At 42.2% G+C, this 12667-nt stretch overlaps 1 non-coding gene across 1 annotated transcript; it reads left to right on the top strand.

Moving 5' to 3' along the window:
- The first annotated feature begins 3117 nt into the window (after nt 1–3117).
- Nucleotides 3118–3251, top strand: LOC139184280 (small nucleolar RNA SNORA70). The gene has a single exon (XR_011567870.1). It is a non-coding gene; the product is annotated as a small nucleolar RNA SNORA70 (small nucleolar RNA).
- The last annotated feature ends 9416 nt before the right edge of the window (nt 3252–12667 follow it).

Below are 12667 nucleotides of genomic sequence, written 5' to 3'. Positions count from 1 at the left end.
AATGCAAACTAGTACAGCCACTATGGAGAACAGTGTGGAGATTCCTTAAAAAACTGGAAATAGAATTGATGCTTTTGAACTGTAGTGTTGGAGAAGACTCTTGAGAGTCCCTTGGACTGCAAGGAGATCCAACCAGTCCATCCTAAAGGAGATCAGTCCTGGATGTTCATTGGAAGGACTGATGTTGAAGCTGAAACTTCAATACTTTGGCCACCTGATGCAAAGAACTGACTCATTGGAAAAGAACTTGATGCTGGGAAATATTGAAGTCAGGAGGAGAAGGGGATGACAGAGCATGAGATGGTTGGATGGCATCACTGACTCAATGGACATGAGTTTGGGTAAACTCCAAGAGTTGGTAATGGACAGGAAGGCCTGGCATGCTGCAGCCCATGGGGTTGCAGAGAGTCAGACATAACTCAGCAACTGAAATGAACTGAATTATGAGCCTATTTTATTTTTAAAATATTTTATGGAAGTATATATAGTTCTTTTACAATGTTGTATTAGTTTCTGCTGTATAGCAAAGTGAATCAATTATACATATACATATATCCACTCTTTTTTAGATTCTATTCCCATGTATGTCAGTATAGAGTAGTGAGTAGATTTCTCTGTGCTACACGGTAGGTTCTCACTAGGTATCTACTTTATGTTTAGTAGTATGTACATGTCAGTCCCAACTTCCCAGTTGATCCCTCCCCTATGAGTCCATTTTAAAAATCTACCTCCTCTTCTCTTGTGCCCATTGGTTAGTCCATGGTTTAATATCACTTAATGCTTTAGGAAAAGCATTAAGTTTTTCATAAAGAACTTCCAATGTTAAATCAGTAACAGATTGGTCTCTGGATAGAAACCATCCAATTAACCTGACTGGATGGTAAAAAAAAAAAAAAGAGAGAGAGAGTTATCTTTCATTAGTCATTCACCTCCAGAAAGAAAAGGTCAGTCTTTATCTTAATAACAAAGAGGATACCTTAATCATGGCAAACCTCCTGAATAAATCAAAACGAACACCCTCTATTAGATAAATGAAGATGAGCATCTGAGTAGGTACCCATTACCCTGACAGGAGCAGAGAGGAAAGCCTGTCTGTGTGTCAGTCTGTGCTCTGAAAAAGTAGCACTGATTAGACCTGACACATGTTTGTATCTAAAGAGCAGGAATGAGCAGCAAAGGGGACACCTCCAACATCCTCTCTCCACTCAACAGCACACTCACATTCAACACCACCGTGAAGCTTTACCCAACCTTCTGTACTCAAAAAAAAAAAAAAAAATCCATTACTTGGCTTGACCCTCAAGGAAATCCTGTGATTTCCTTGTGATGTAACTAAAGGGCAGGCTTAGTTTTACAGATGAAGAAGTGAAACAGAAGAGTGACCAGGCACCCAGGCACAGATGGGTGGACCATCAACCCATTCATCTGGCAAACAAATGAATGTCAGGCATGGCACTGGGTCCTGCAGAGATGATGGTGAGCAGGGAAGAGAGTGTCTGCTTCCACAGCCCTTAGAGAAAAGGAAGATTAGACAACAGTGTAGGATAAGCGCCAGAACAGGGAAACAGGGTGGGAGAAGCATCAAATCCGTTGGCGGGTCCTGAAGGATGAAAGGAGCCAGAAGAATTTGACCCTATGAGAGAGCCTCAAAAGGGAGAGCCAAGAACAGGAGGTAGGTAATGCAGGGAGAAATACCAGTAAAGCATGTTCATGCTTGTCTGCAGGAAGACCTGCAGAGAAGAAGATGGGAAACAGAATGGTAAATCCAAACACTGCTATATTCCATGGGCTTTGGGGGCCTCTGTATATCCTGGAGTTCTATGGTGTTAGCACTGAGATGTGGAGAGGGCAGTGGCGCCCCACTCCAGTACTCTTGCCTGGAAAATCCCATGGACGGAGGAGCCTGGAAGGCTGCAATCCATGGGGTCGCTGAGGGTCGGACAGGACTGAGCGACTTCACTTTCACTTTTCACTTTCATGCATTGGAGAAGGAAATGGCAACCCACTCCAGTATTCTTGCCTGGAGAATCCCAGGGATGGGGGAGTCTGGTGGGCTGCCATCTATGGAGTCCCACAGAGTCGGACACAACTGAAGTGACTTAGCAGCAGCACTGAGATATGATGAGATTTGACCACAGTGATTTTGGTGGTATGTTTTGTTTTTCTTTTCTTCTGGCTGCATGGCATGTGGGATCTTTAGTTCCCCAACCAGGGATTGAACACAAGTCCACAGTAGTGACAGCCCGAGTCTTGACCACTGGAACACCAGGGAATTCCCTGGACTGTGACATTTTAAAGGTAATGATGAAGTTGAAACAACTGCTCCTTTCGCCTCATCTGGCAGCTCGAAAAAGGCTAAACACACAAGCCCCAATATCTCATCGTCATCTCTCTGCCTGTACAAATGGCCAGGACCTGTCAGAGTCAAGGGGGCTTTGCTTCTCACCAGACTAACACAAAGAGAAAAGGGGCATTTATCACCTGTCTCCCCGTCTCAACTTGAGCCCTCCCTGGACCTAAAGCCATATACCAAGGCCAGGAGGGGAGGATGGCAGGGTGAGGGAAAGGAGAGGGACTTCACAATTCAGCGACAGTGTTTCTGTTGTGTGGATGAAAGATGTTGCCTGCTATACCAATAAACAAAGGATGCCGCAGCCGTCAAGCCATCAACCACAGCAGCCACCCTGACTCTGAATCCTGAGGCAGTTCGGGACGGAGAAAAGCCCAACACTGGCCTACATGGTTAACATGCACATCAAAGGAATGGTTTCATTGAGCCTGGACTCTTACATCTTCCCATATACAGCAACGAGCTAAACTCGTTAACTTGAGATATCCGATTTTCTTTAATTAACAGTAACCTTTTGATGTTTCAATTGTCTGGTCTTTGTTGTGAAACCTCCTAGATAACCTGGCCCCTCCCCTACCACTTTGGAGCAGTCTCTCAGAGTTATCTGAGAGGCTGCCTTCCAGACTTACGTCCTCAGTTCTGTTTGCCAAATAAAACATAATTCTCAACTTTTAGATTGTGCATATTTTTCAGTCGACAGGTGATACTACTAATTGTTTTCTTCAAAAAGCACAAATGAGAAACACTTCAAATTTAGGGTACCTTTGGGGGAGCCAGTTAAGCCGACAGTGCTCTTTTCCCCATGGGGGCCCAGTGTGCAATGGCTGCAGACAGCAGCCTCCTTGGTTGTGTATGCACCTGTTGCCTGTACAGGTTGCCCTAAGGGACCTTAGAGACAACTCTTTCTAGTGGGCTTTCATGACTGGCCTGCTGTCCCCAGTCTATCCCTGGGTTGGGAGGATCCCCTGGAGAAGGAGATGGCAACCCACTCCACAACCCTTGCCTGGAGAATCCCATGGACAGAGGAGCCTGGTGGGCTATAGTCCATGGGGTCGCAAAGAGTCAGACACAACTGAGAAACTTCACTTTCACTTGGGGGGTCCGATTGTGAGTTCATTTTAGTTACTATGTGTTTTTAAAACAGAATTCACAGAGGGTATTTTATTCCCACTTTCCTTCCCACAATGAGGGGTGAAATCGCAGTACCAATGAAACTAGCTTTCATCCTCTGGCTCCCAGAGCATCCCATCTGGTCCAGTTGCTTCTCAAGCCTGATCTATTATCAACCTTGAATTCTCTTCTGTACCCACTTTCTCTGAGCTCTGAGCCCTTCTCTCTCTCTCTCTCTCTCTCTCTCTCTCTCTCTCTCATTTGTTTTCTAGGTCCATAAAATGCTCTGCCTTTCCCTCAGTCAACAAGATTTATTCAAGTTATCTTGTTATAAGTTGGTTGCTCCAGCACCCTGTCTCTAGCGGCCATAAATTCCTAACGCAATTCCTCTGCGCTCCATCACCGTGAAGACTGAATAGCTTTTACGACATCACTGTAGGTACAGAAACGTTGCCAGGGAGCGCAGAAACAGAAAGACATAAAAGCTCTGGTCACAATCCTCTGAGCCAAACTCCCACTCCATCAGGCAAATGAAGTTTCTTTTGTGCCCCAAGGGAACTCTAAGATTACAATGGATATGGCTCTTACTCTTGATATTCTTGAAAGTATCTGCTGTCAACCTGTGCTCTGTGGCCACTGGTGACCCATAAAAAGCCTTTATTGGTTCACTGAAAAAGTACGGAGTTCTTGCTGTTCATAAGCTCTACTTTCAGTTCCTTTGTACAAAAACACTGTTTATTTTCATCGCACATATCATCATCTGAAATAAAATTTTTATCTTGGTTTATTTCTCTCAACAAAATATACATGCCAGGAAATCAAGGAGTTCATCAGGTTTGCCTAGAATTGTATCCCTAGTGTTTGATAGATAGTAGGTGCTTAATAAATATTTTTTGGATGGATGAAGAGTAAGACAAAGGTCTTACCCAAGACCTTTGCCTTACTCCTCATTCCACTCAAGGATTTTAGAAATGGAACAGCTGATTTTTATGCTCTCATGTTTATAATACAATTATGCCATAGCTCTTTCTTGCAGATAAATCTTTTTTTTCCATACTAGGCATCCTATTATTTCCATCTTCGTTACACAAGTAGCTGTCTGCTGTGCCTCTGTGAGGGGAATTTGGTCACACACATTGGAAGCCAAGTCCAAGGCATTGTAAGTACGGCTGGGGAATTTAACATACTGGGAAAGTTTAAATACCTCTTTCTGAAGGTTTCTGGAGCACCTAATTAAATTCAAACATATTTAATGGCATTCACTCTATACCAAGAATCCTGGTAAGCCTGGTAAGAAATAAGCAGCTTCAAACAGAATAGCATCACTTCTATTGTATTGGGAGCCATAGAGGATTTTGTCTGTGGAGGAAAGGGGATTTCATACATTAAAAAAAAAAAGAGAACCATTCTTCTAGATAATACCTAAGCTCCTTAGCTATAGTTTTTCCAGTAGTCATATACAGATGTGAGAGCTGGACCATAAAGCAGGCTGAATGCCAAAGAATTGGTTCTTTCGAACTGTGGTTCTGGAGAAGGCTCCTGAGAGTCCCTTGGACAGCAAGGAGATGAAACCAGTCAATCCTAGGGAGTCAACCCTGAATATTCATTGGAAGGACCAGTGCTAAAACTGAAGCTCCAATACTTTGACCACCTCGTGTGAAGAGCCAACTCATCAGGAAAAGACCCCAATGCTGGGAAAGATTGAAGGCAGGAGGAGAAGGGGAAGACAGAGGATGAGACAGTTGGATGGCATCACTGACTCAATAGACATGAGTTTGAGCAAACTCTGGGAGATGGTGAATGACAGGGAAGCCTGGTGTGCTACAGTCCATGGGATTGCAAAGAGTCAGATGTGAATGAGAGACCGAACTAAACAACAACAATAAAGTTCCTTCGATTGCTAACTCTCTACAATTCTCCCATTTCTACTCAGGACTTTCCCTAAACTTTCCCTAACTCTCCTTTCCCTAAACCTTCCACACTTGTAAAATAGATAAGTATATTTACAATGAGTCCTGAATCTTACTTACATAAATCTATGTTTCCTTCAAAATGAGAATATAACATTATACTATACAGATCCCATACTTTCAAATCTTTTTTGATCTCTATAACAGACTTGTGCATCTTGTATGATAGCCTGTTTAATTCCCATCCCTCAAATAGGCATTTGAAAAAGATGTAATGCTGAGGCTTGTCCAAAATCTCATAATATGTGACAGCCTGGTTAAGGCCAGACCTGATTCCTGACTTTGCCGTCTTGCCCTGGATGAGGATAGCAAAACGAATGACACTCTTTCCTTTCCAACCCATGGTAAGTACTATACTAATCAACCACACTGCCCTCCTTCCCATTGTTCCTAGAGGCAACCTTATTTAGAAACCAATTAATGTCAAGTTGAAACCTGAGAGTTGAAATGCATTTGCCTTTCCTGCATTAACCAACGGAGAAGGCAATGGCAACCCACTCCAGCACTCTTGCCTGGAGAATCCCATGGATGGAGGAGCCTGGTAGGCTGCAGTCCATGGGGTCGCAAAGAGTCGGACACAACTGAGCGACTTCACTTTCAATTTTCACTTTCATGCATTGGAGAAGGAAATGGCAACCCACTCCAGTATTCTTGCCTGGAGACTCCCAGGGACAGAGGAGCCTGTTGGGCTCCGGTCTATGGGGTCGCATAGAGTCGGACACGACTGACTCGACTTAGCAGCAGCAGCATTAACCAAATTCCCTGTGTAAATTAGGAAGCCTCTGGTGAAAAGCTAAATAGAGGGAAAACTACTTTTTGCAAAAGAAGGCAGAATGTTGGAGGGACACAAGGAAGGTGAGCTAGGAGAACAGGAGATGAGGTGGGTTTTGAATTTTACATTCTATAGTTACCTGAAAGTCCTAAGACCTGGGTTTCATTTTCCTCTAGTTACTGTAGAAAGCAGGGATGAATCATTGTCACCACCATGAAACATTCAACTGTTACATGCGAATGGTTGTTTATTACATTCCCTGCTTCCATTAAGAGGGAAACAATGATTTCAACCTCTCCCTGGGTGACCAGTGTGTACACATTCCCTCCCTAACACCTCCATGAAAACATTTAAATGGAGCTTTTTACAATCAACCCAGCTCTAAGTGTGCCAGTAGTAGAGGTGATGTGCTAACTCTGAAATAACAGCTTAGATAAATTCAAATGATCCTCCGTTTGGGAAAACAAATATAAGTGCATCTTTTGGAATATGTCTTTCTCTCTTGGGTGATTCATTCTCATTTTTAATTTGGCAAAAATGCTAAATAATAATAAAATTGATACCATACCTGAAGAGGTGAATCAGCCAACACCAACAGATCATTTCCATTAGATGCACTAACGGCATCTTTTATATTTTCTCCCAATAAATAACATTAAAAAGAGATGTCTCTTACACTAGCACTTAGCAGAAATAAAACCTATTTATTATTTTCTGGATAACTGGAACAAAAACAGAAATATGAGTGTGACCAGACTGATGACGTTCCCAGAATCCTAACCTAAACAAAGTTTGCTGAGATCATCTGAGAACACCCTCCTTTTGAGTTCTGCAAAGAACTCAAGTTTTGCAAAGAACACCCCCCTAAAAAAACACTCTGTAAACTGGAAATAAGCCATTTCCCCCTGCACTGGTTAATCTCTGTGCCTAAACTAAGCAGATGAGGCATCAGGGTGACTCTACAACTTGAGATCACTGAGTCTTTTCCTATTTAATTGTACTTTGAAAGAAGACTGTATTCTCAAGCACCTGTGGCCAACTGGTGTCTGGGAATTTGCCTATCTTATTTGATGGAGGTCATCTAACTTGGAGGTCACTCACTCCAGCTTTCACCATGACCTCCTTCCGCCAGATTATTTTTGTATATTGATGTTGTTTTTAGCTGTGCTGCAAAGCTTGCAAGAACTCGGTTTCCTGACCAGGGACTGAACCCTTTCACAGCAGTGAAAGCCTGGAATCCTAACCACTAGGTCACCAGGGAACTACCCACCTTCCTGCCCCTCAGATTATTATTTTTTTAATGTAACATAAATATTTTATTTCCCAGATTATTCTTGAAGGTGCATGTATGGTACATCCTGGATATCAGTAGGCCTTGCATTTCGACTCATCTGGCCAATCCCATGACTCAAGTCTCTCCAACTGGTTCGTAATACTACTGTTGATGAAGCTTTATAATATGCTTGGCACTATAATAAGAGCTTTATAGATGTCATCTCACAAAAACCCTAAGTCTGAAGTAAGTGCTAAGGTCATCTCCATTTTACAAATAAGGAAGCCAATGTTCCCAAGTCACCCAGCTTGGGAGAACCTAGATTAAAAGCCAGGATCCAGAGCCTTTGTGCTAGGTTCTATGCAACCTTGCCTAATGGCCAATGAGACTTCATTCAGACATGCACAGGAAAATAGTACATTCTGTCACAGTCCTTCATCCATCCATGCTGCTGCATTAAACAAACAGAACATTTTAATATCAGGATCTAAAAACATCAAGGAGATAGTGTTCTTACTATTATAAACAATAGCTTAAAATGAAATACCATGTACATTTTAATTCCGATGACCCAGCAGATAAATTTTTTTTCTGTGTTTGGGGAATTCTTTCTTAAGCATCTTGTTAGGAGGCAGAGACTTAAATGTGATGCTTGCTTTCCCAACCTGCCTTGAAGTGAGGGCATGGGACATGGCCCAGGCCCATCTGCTCAGACAGTCCCATCCAGGACTCTGAAACAGCAGTAAGAGATGCAGATAAGCTGTGACCGTGAAGAATCTATTTGAAGACAAGTGATGGAGGAGAGTTCCCCACTCCCAAGGGAAGCAGAGTCGGTAGTGTACACTGTGCTAGCAGCAACCACACAAGCCGTGGTGTCCAGAGTCAAAAGCAACAGCTACAGGGGCCTCCGCAGTCCAGTTCTGTGGTCACGATCTGTCTGCAACTCCAGCTTTGGTCCTAACCACCCAGGTCCCCAGCCTTTCAGGCCGTGGTGGGGGTTGCCCCATGTGCCTTTAACACATTTCTTTTCTGCTCCTAAGTCAGTTTCTGTTGCTTGCTCTGAGTAGACCGGGAAGGCAAAAATCTAGGATCACAAAAGTCTCCATTTTCCACAATCCCATGCCAATCATTTCACTAAAGGGGGCAGGGGAGGAACAGAAGGATCAACTTTTATGATAAAATCCAGACTCTGGAATTCTGCCCTGATGCATGAGATTACCTATCTAGGACTAAAGGGCGACTGAAAGAAATCATTTGTACGTGGCCCCTGTAGTAACTAAATTCGCCAGGTCTATGGATGCCCCAAACAGTTCAAGTTTCTCCTTAGAACCATGGAGCTGGATTCCAGCAAATACCTTGGAGATTACAGAAATATGGAGTATCCTGGGGAACAGGATAATGTGTCTGCAGATTAAATAGAAAATATCTGAGTAATATTAAATAAGGCAAGGAAATTTTCTAAATGAACAAAGCTTTTTGGGGGGATAAAAAAATATTCTCCAAAAATCAAAAACATAAGATAAAATAATTTTAACAATAAAAGCTGAAATACACAGAGTACATAAGTCCCTGTGCTTTACATCATGACTCTTGCACTTTCAAATCCGTGTGCCTTTGTGGAGGGGGTTTTACACATGCACATGCAAAAAATGATGTTGAAATGCTTTCTACCCCCAAAAAACATACTCCTTAACATTCCCAGTTGCTCAAATTGTGTTTCTGGTAAGATGCCCTCACATACTGTTTCATTCAACTATAGTTCATCAAGTGTTTTCTATGTGTTAAGCACTTTGCTAGACCTAAGAAGACAAAGATGAATAGGACTCATCCTCATCCTATTCACCAACAGACACTCTCAATGCTGTGTGACAAGTGCTAACAAAGAGAAATACAGGGGCGACGGGCACAATGATGATGGAGGAGCTGCATGGGGGAAATCTAGAAAGGCAAGATTTATTTACACAAACCTCAAAGAAAAATAAATTATAAAGTTGACTTAACTAGTAAGTCATCGGCTTAGTCAATTCACATGGTACACATGCCTGCATCCATTTCCTTTGTCCCACTAGCAGTCCAATTTCCTCCTGGGGATTTATTGCTACACCATTGTGCATAATGGAGAGAGGGTGATTCCAAATGCCCACCTTTCAGGACAAAAGCTAAAGTTACCAGAACCCTCCACTCCTCACTCTCAAAAAAGTCAGGAAGCAGACCTGTAGCGTATGCTCAGCCAGATGGACCTTCTTCTAAGGTTCTGAGCCTGAAACAGATACTGCAGGGAGAGAAGGAAGAGTTGGTGGTATAACAACCTACAGACAACCCCGTCTCCCACAGTCAGAGAGTCACTCCTGTGGTTCTTGCTGCCCAGTCTTCCCCAGGCCTGTTTGGTTCCTGCCCTTTGGAAAACCTGATCTACTAGTCTGTCGTGTACTCTGAAAACCTCTGAGAATTTCTCTACATTGGATCCAGCTCCCATAACTTTCCATTAAATTCTCATTTGCTTAACCAGGGAGGGTCCTTATAACTAAGGATCCCTGCATCTGGACCTCTTGTGGGCCCAGGTCTCCTCAGTTCAAGCTGCATCTCCTTAGCAAAGACTACCAATCATTTCCCCTTGCACTGCTACCTCCACACTCTTCCTATCACTTGCCTTGCCTCTCAAGTATTCAGTAGCTCAATTCCTCATTTGAAAATCTGCAGCTTCCAACCTGAGCAGCTATTTTACATGGGGATTCTGGGCCATATTTGGGCCCAGTTGATTCATGATGAGTCCCACAGACATCCTCCCAAGCCTTTGAAAACCATTAAACGTAATGTTGCAGGGTTAGCCACATATAGATTACTGAGCTGGAAAATGATGTTAGACCTCAAGTATCCTTGCTTTAGTTTTATGGGTAATTAAGCCAAAAGTGCTGTCAGGGTTTGAAGAATCAATTAAATCGAATGTATAGAATAGAGTGTCCAACTCCACAACTTGTTCAGGAAAGTGTTGGGGCTTATTGGCCAGATGGAGTGATCACTGGAGCTTCATGTTTAATCTTCATGCACAAAACAAATGGCCTAAGAGTGAAGAGTTATTGCTGAGAATAATCAGCAGCTACTAATATGATTCATTAAATGTTCCAAGAGAGCTGGAACCAAATCTACTTTGTTCATTGCCAAGTTTTCAAAGCCTAACACATTGGAGCAAATGCTCACTATGTGTTTTCTTTGAATGAAGAATGAATATCAGGAATAGGGCTAAGCACTTTATGTACATTATGTCATTTAGTCCTCTCAACACTCCATAGGTATTATTCTCTCTATATAGCAGATTTGGCACTGGAGGCTCTGAGAGGTTAAGCAATTAAGAGGTAAGGTCCCTTTTCTCCACACCCTCTCCAGCATTTATTGTTTGTAGACTTTTTGATAGCAGCCATTCTGACTGGTGTGAGGTGATATCTCATTGTGGTTTTGATTTGCATTTCTCTGATAATGTGTGATGTTGAGCATCTTTTCATGTGTTTGTTAGCCATCTGTATGCCTTCTTTGGAGAAATGCTTGCTTAGGTCTTTTTCCCACTTTTTAATTGGGTTGTTTGTTTTTCTGGCATTGAGTTGTATGAGCTGCATGTATATTTTGGAAATTAATCCATTGTCAGTTGTTTCATTTGCTATTATTTTCTCCCTTTTTGAGGGCTGTCTTTTCACCTTGCTTATAGTTTATTTTGCTGTGCAAAAGTTTTTAAGTTTAATCAGGTCCCACTTGTTTAAGAGAACACTCTTGCACTGTTGGGAATGTAAATTGATACAGCCACTATGGAAGATGATATGGAGATTCCTTTAAAAACCAGGAATAAAACCACCATATGATGCAGCAATCCCACTCCTAGGCTTATACCCTGAGGAAACCAAAATTTAAAAAGACACATGTATCCCATTGTTCACTGCAGTACTATTTACAATAGCTAGAACATGGAAGCAACCTAGATGTCCATTGACAGACGAATGGGTAAAGAAGTTGTGGTATGTATACACAATGGAATATTACTCAGCCATAAAAAGGAATACATTTGAGTCAGTTCTGATGAGGTGGATGAACCTAGAACCTATTATACAGAGTGAAGTGAGTCAGAAAGAGAAAGATAAATATATTCTAATGCACATATACGGAATCTACAAAAATGGTACTAAAGAATTTATTTACAGGGCAGCAATGAAGAAACAGACATGGAAGGGGGGCGGTCCTAAGTTGGCAGAGGAATAGGATGGGAAAACCACTTTCTCCCCCACAAATTCTTTGAAAGATCATTTGAATGATGAGCAAATTCCACAAAACAACTTCTGAATGCTGGTAGAGGACACCAGGGACCCAGAAAGGCAACCCATTCTCTTCAAAAGGAGATGTCTTATCACTGGTGCTGTATGGATGGAGAAGTCTTAAGGCTACTGTAAGAATAAGACTGAAAGCCAGAGGCAGGAAGCTTAAATCCAAAATGAGAACACCAGTAAACTCCTGATGCCAGGGAACGTTAATCGACAAGAGCTCATCCAAAAGCCTCCATACCTACACTGAAACCAAGCTCCACCCAAGAGCCAAAAAGTTCCAGAGAAAGACATACCAAGCAGGAACATAACCCTGAGCATTAAAATACAGGCGGCCAAAAGTCACACCAAACCCATAGACACCTCAAAACTTACTACTAGACACTTCATTGCACTCCAGTGAGAAGAGATCCAGCTCCACCCACTAGAACACCAATGCAAGCATCCCTAACCAGAAAACCTTGACAAGCCACTCATCCAACCCCACCCACAGAGAGGAACCTCCACAATAAAGAGGAACCACAAACTTCCAGCATACAGAAAGGCCACCCCAAACACAGCAATCTAAATAAGATGAAAAGGCAGAGAAACATTCAGCAGGTAAAGGAACATGATAAATGTCCACAAAACCAAACAAAAGAGGAGGATATAGGGAATCTACCTGAAAAAGAATTCAGAATAATGATAGTAAAAATGATCCAAAATCTTGAAAACAAAATGGAGTTACAGATAAATAATCTGGAGACAAGGATTGAGAAGATGTAAGAAATTTTTAACAAGGACCTAGAAGAAATAAAAAAAGTCAATCAATAATGAATAATGCAATAACGGGGATTCAAAGCACTCTGGAGGGAACCAACAGTAGAATAACTGAGGCAGAAGATAGGA

The sequence above is a fragment of the Bos indicus genome, chromosome 7 (assembly GCF_029378745.1).
Source record: "Bos indicus isolate NIAB-ARS_2022 breed Sahiwal x Tharparkar chromosome 7, NIAB-ARS_B.indTharparkar_mat_pri_1.0, whole genome shotgun sequence".
NCBI classification, from domain to species: domain Eukaryota; kingdom Metazoa; phylum Chordata; class Mammalia; order Artiodactyla; family Bovidae; genus Bos; species Bos indicus.
This window is presented reverse-complemented; position numbering and strand designations above follow the sequence as displayed.